Below are 6,411 nucleotides of genomic sequence, written 5' to 3' on the forward strand. Positions count from 1 at the left end.
TTCACATAGTCCCACATAATAGCCCCTTTCAGCAGTTTGGGGCCTTGACCAGTTTCTGATCTAGGACACCCTAGGAGGAGCAACACCTTCTTCTTTGTTTAAGAGTATGCTGTCCTTCTTCCCTTTGGTTGTGACACTGGCCAACTGCTGAACAACCCCTTGGCTCTGAACTGCCTGCAGATGGTAGCTACACTTGTACTGAATCCTGAAAACCAGAGTGGCTGGTGGGCAGAGGCCACCAGCTGGGTGAGATGACACTGCAGTCCAGTTTTCTCCAGGGGGTATTTTTTACGTCTGAAACCAAGGGACAGAATTACAAAACAGCAATTCCCTGGTTCTTTATGTTGCAACTCCAGTACCCTGAGTCAACAATTCCCATTCATCTCCTGATTGCATTGCTCTTATTCTTTCCCCATCATCAAGGAAGAAGGTGGAGATGTCCCTCAGTCCCCACCCTTGTTTTTATATCCTTATCTGCTCACCGGGAACACCTGCCCACTTTCTCTCCTGCAAGGGGGAGAGTCTAGATGCAGTGCTGCTGCCCTGAGAAGGGAGAACATAGCCACCATGGCTCCATGTCATCCCCTGTCCCTGCAGGAGAACAGAAGACCTGTCATATCCCTTTTGCTAGTGGAGTTTCCTGGTAGCTCAGCTAGCCAAGTCAGTCATCTTTATGTCTGCTTTCTGCTCTTCATGGGATGGCTCAGTAACTCAAAGGGCAGCCGCTAAATTAAAAAAAAAAAAAAATTTTTTTTTTTTTACTAACCAAAAAGTTCAGGTGACCCCCAAATTGAATAATGCTGCTCAGGACATTGTGTACAGGTTTGAAAAACTATATATAAGCTCAGCATTAAGGTGGTAAATCCCACAACTTTGACAAGACAACATTAGCTGCAGCTTTCATCAGTCTTCTAGGACCTTATTCACCGTAACTATAGCTCACCATGAAAAAAATGCTGTTCATGGCCTTATGTTCCTGCCGCTAAGGATATGAGTTTCTTCAAGGTGGGACTAGTTTATAATCTCATGAGCTAAATATCTGCATAAGTGAGTGATGTGGGTCCACCTCCTGCCAGGGCTAGCTGGACCACATGGGTTCATCACTCCCATTCTTTTAACTGTATATTCTTCAGACAGCCTTTGCCAGCTAATTTCCAAATTCTAGCTGCTTACTTACCCAAGTTTGATCATCATGGCTGAGTACCCACACAGATAAGCCAGGGGCCAGACCCCACTATTCTGTCTCCCCTCCTCTCAGTTTTTGGGCATAGTAGCAACACCTGGACATTGGCAAGGGTCAATAAGAAAGGAGAGGCCTATCATTCAGAATCGTTTGGTGCCCAAAACCAAACCCATTGCTGTTGAGTTGATTCCGACTCCTAGCGACCCTATAGGACAGAGTAGAACTGCCCCATAGGGTTTCCAAGGCTGTAATCTTTGTGAAGGCAGACTGCCATATCTTTCTCCTGCGGAACAGCTGGTGGGTTCAAACTGCTGACCTTCCAGTTGGCAGCGGAGCACTTTCACCACTGTACCACCAGGGCGCCTCTTTATTTGGTGCAGTCGTTCTCAAAACATGGTCTTCAGAGCAACAGCGTCAGCATCACCTGAGACCTTGTTTAAATGCAAATTCTTGAGCTCTACCCCAGACCTGATGAATCAGAGTGGACAGAATAAGCCCTCAACTCAGGTGATTCTGATACGTGCTAACGTTTGAAAACCTCCAATTTAGAGCATTAATCAGGCTGAAAGAACCCACTGACAAAAGTTCTCTCTTCTTTCTGGAGAAAAGGAGAAAGTTTCTCTGAAAGGACAAATGCTAAAGGCTCTCCCCAGCATGGTGCAACTGCAGCTTCTAGCTGGAATCTTGTGGCAGGAATGTCAGCCTCCCTAGCCCTTCAGCATCGTTCAGGAGAGAATGTGGAAGGACTTTCAAATGGCTAGATGTGATGTATCTACAAGATTACAGCCCATTATTTTACATTCAAGCCATGTTATGGATTGAATTGTGTCCCCCCCCAAAATATGTATTGTAAATCTTTATCCCTACACCTGTGGTTATAATCCCATTTGGGAATGGGGTTTCTTTGTTATGTTAATGAGACACTGGCAGTATAGAGTGTGTCTTAAGTCACATCTCTTTTGAGATATAAAAGAGATTTAACAAGCAAATGAGCAAGCAGAGATGGGGAAGAGATTCCAAGCCACATGACGATCGCCAAGGAGCAGAAGCTCAAAAGAGACAAGGACCTTCCTGCAGAGCCGGCAGAGAGAGAAAGCCTTCCCTGAGAGCCGGCACCCTGAATTCAGACTTGTAGCCTCCTAAGCTGTGAGAGAATAAATGTCTGTTTGTTGAAGCCGCCCACTTACGGTATTTCTGTTAGAGCAGCCAGCACTAGACACCTGACAGACAGGCAGGAAGCAGACCTGGAAAAACTCATCACAGTCATATACAAGGCCAGCCAGGAGGCTGCGATTTGGGGAAGAGGAATATAACAAAGGGGCTTCATTAAATGAGTTAATTTCTCAAATCAACCTGGAAGCACTGGGAAAATGAGGCAGTAGCTTGCTTCTTAGAACTTGAAATATCATACTTAATTTTCATGGTCAAATATGTAGCAAGTAGACAGCAGGGTTTACTAGGACTGACATGAAGGAAGTCATGGGTGAGAGCAATAAACTAGCGTAGACTTTTGTGAAGCTTTGGGTAAGGAGGCAGGGAGGGTTGGAAGGAGAAAGCAAATACTCAAAATCTTCAGCAAGTACGTTACCAGCCCGAAGGGGGCCCAGAGGCAGGGCCTCTCTTCTCCAAGGCTTCACCCAGACTCCGGAGAGGTTCTCTGCCCTCGGGAGACTCGGGAAAAGTCCCTGGGAAAACAAGCTGCTCTCCACCACCGGCTCTGCGATGTATGTGTGCTTTGAAGCAGGAACAGCAAGTCTTCGCCCTGGACCAAATTTGGCCTGCCACCTATTTTTGTGTGGTCTGCAAACTAAGGATGGTTTTTACGTTTTCAAATGGTTGAAAAAAATAAAAAGTATTTTGTGACACATGAAAGTCGTACAGAATTCACATGTCAGCGTCCCTGAGTAAAGTTTTATGGGCACACAGCCCTGCCTGCTCATTTATGCGTTGTCCACGGCTGCTTTCACTCAACGGTGAAAGGGTCGAGTAGTTGTCACAGCACGTGTACGGCCTCCAAAGCTTCAAATATTCACTATCTAACCCTTTGCAGGACAGCGTTGCCAACTCCTGCTTTAATGCAAAGGCTCTGTAGTTCATGATTTCAGCAGGATGCTGAGTCAGAGTTTAGCTACGCATTGTCACACCCAAAGCAACTTTTAATCCGGCTCATTGTGGATTCTTTGTCATTGCTAACCTTTCTAATTCTGATAAATGCCTTAATGATAAAGTTGTGAATCTCATCACACCCCTCACTTTGGTATTCATAACTTCACCCCTCTATTTTCAGGGTAAGTGAAGGACCCGTCGTGAAAATTTGTTTCAGTTACCCAGTGGGACGAAGTCAGATCAGAGAAAATGGTTCTCCAGGAATGGATCCTTGCTCCTCTCCCTCCTTCCCTGTCTATGAGGTGTCCCCTCTTTAATAAGTGAGGCCTCCGAAATAATTTTTGCATAATCTAAGTGCCAAAGATCTGTCCTTAAGAAGGGAAGTTACTACCACTTTATTTAAAAAACTATTTGTTTCATTTACTCACTAAACCTTGGAGTTGAAAAGTTGGGACTAAGTAGAATGCAGACTGCTGTTTGATTATAAGCTCTTTGTTGACAATCCCTGCTATACCATCTCAGCTGGAAAAACCCACCTGAGGACCAAATCATAAACGCACCAGCTGACCTGGAACTATGTTTCAAAAGCTAACCTTGTCTTCATTCACCAATAATCAGGCTGCTGGCTCTGACAGCTTGGCCTAGTTGAACTCTGTTGGAAATGCTAAACACAGGTCACAGAATTTTAACTCAATATAGGTGCTGCTCAGATATTTGGCATCTGTAGACCCAAATAAAAATACTCCAGAGCACTTCCGAGAAAAGTCACACGGTGTGGCAAGCTAACGGTGTCTGGCGGTGGAGGGAGGCTGAACTCCAGCCCAGGAGCCTGGCTGCAAAGTCCCAGCTCAGTGGAGGACACACCGCTGACGCCCTCCCCCAGAGACTCTGTGGGACAAGCAGAGTTGGCAGCCATTGAAAGTCCAAAGTATGAAGTACTCAACCCTGCTACTTCAGGACCAAGATGCGGTGCCGCGAAGCAAGAACCCCGACGGCCAGCTTGAGTGCTACACACCCGGTGTTACCCAGTTACGGGCATCTTCTCACCATAATCAGTGGGGGAAAAAAAAAGTGGGGTAGGTACTAATATTTCTGCCTAATGAACAGTCGAGGAAGTCCAGGCCCCAAGAGTACGCAAGTGGCAAGTGGTAGAACTGAATATAAACACAGGCAGGTCCAGTTCAGACTAGGTTCTCTCGACCAGGGGCCACAGAGTGCGAAGTGCACCCTGGGACCTAGCCCCCAGCATGACTTTGGGGGAGCCACTTGACCCTCCTTTCCCATCTTGAGGCAGAGAAGAAGGCTCGGCTGATATCAGGTGTCCTCAGGCTCTGGGTCTCTGGCCCTGTGTTAATTCCCCTGCAGCTGTTTAGTCTGCAGCAGGGCAGGAGTCCCCCAAGGGTTCTGCTGACCCCCGTACCTATCCAGGACCAGCTACACAGCTTCTGTGCCTTCCGGGAAAGCCTTAAGAGAGGAGGACAGATGGAGGCAGCCCCACTCCTTGATCGACCAGGCCTCCTTCCAGAATGCCAGAGCCCCCCCACCAGCTAGAGGCAAGAGGAGGGCAAAGGCCACAAAGGGCCCACCAGATTCGCCGAGGCTTAGCTGGCCCTGCTCCTGGCCCAGCATCTAAAGCGCAAGCCCATTCCTGGCCCAGAGGGTGGGAACACGAGGACCGGGAATTCCCAACAGGTGGGCAGTCTCGGCTGCTCCCTTCACTCTTGCAACCTGCCAGTCTGGGCGCCCCGGGAGGAGAGATGGGGCGCCCTGCTTCTTCCCCGGAGTCCCGCGAGCGGCGCCGCAGGCCGTGCTGGGTGCGCGGTCCGCTTCCACGAACCTCCTGTCGTCTCGCTTCCCGCCGCGCTGGCGCTTTTGCGGGCCTCGCGGTGACAGCCGGCCCGGGACCCCGCGGCGTCCCCCCCCACCGCGCCTCGGTCCGGCCCGGGACCCCGCGGCGTCCCCCCCTGCGCCTCGGTCCGGCCCGGGACCCCGCGGCACCCCCCCCCCCCGCGCCTCGGTCCGGCCCGGGACGCCGCGGCATCCCCCCCCCCCGCGCCTCGGTCCGGCCCGGGACGCCGCGGCATCCCCCCCCCCCCGCGCCTCGGTCCGGCCCGGGACTCCGCGGCGTCCGCCCTCTGCGCCTCGGCCCGGCCCGGGACCCCGCGGCGTCCCCCCCTGCGCCTCGGTCCGGCCCGGGACCCCGCGGCGTCCCCCCTCTGCGCCTCGGTCCGGCCCGGGACCCCGCGGCGTCCCCCCCTCCGGGGGCGCCCAGACAGTGCACCCCGGCGCGGCGCAGGCTCCCCAGCTGCGAAAGAAGTGGGCGCGCTGTTCCTGGACTGAGGACACGGCGCCCCCCAGCGATCCCCGCAGCCTGGGCGATGCAAACGTACCCATGGTGGTGGCTCCGAGGGCTTCCGGCGACTGGCAGCTAGGAGTCCAGGCGAGGAAACTTTTTTTAAGGTGTTGCTCCTACAGTCTGGTTCCCAGCCGAGCCGTGCCCAGCTACCTGTCCAGCTGGAGGTAGGTGTGTGAGGCGGGGCTGGCCTGGCTCCACCTTTGGAGGTGGGGGAACTGCAGGGGACAGAGGTTAGCGCCCCTTGAGCTTCCGCAGGTGGACACCTGTCCATTGTTAGCGCTGGGGTGTTTGGCTCCTAGGCCCTGGTGGGGGCGGGGGGAGGGTGCAGGGCGGAGTACAGCCGCCTGTGACAAGAAGGACAGGGAAGATGGGGTGAGGGGCCAGTGATGGCCACACTGGAGGGGGCATCAGTTACCTGGAGGGTTTGTTAAAACAGGGCCCCTGGCCCCACCCCCGGATTTTCTGAACCAGTAAGTTGGAAACCCTAGTGGCGCAGTGGTTAAGTGCTACAGCTGTTAACCAAGAGGTCAGCAGTTCGAATCTGCCAGGTGCTCCTTGGAAACTCTATGAGGCAGTTCTACTCTGTTCAATAGGGTTGCTATGAGTTGGAATGGACTCAACGGCAGTGGGTTTTTTTTAAGTTGGGTTGGGGTCTGGTGATTTACATTTCTAACAAGTTCCAGAATGAGTCTGATGCTGGTGATCGGGGGACCACACTTAGAAACTCGATGCTGGGAAAATACACGGAAACCCTGGTGGCTAGTGG

This window comes from Elephas maximus, chromosome 14 (assembly GCF_024166365.1).
Source record: "Elephas maximus indicus isolate mEleMax1 chromosome 14, mEleMax1 primary haplotype, whole genome shotgun sequence".
NCBI lineage: Eukaryota > Metazoa > Chordata > Mammalia > Proboscidea > Elephantidae > Elephas > Elephas maximus.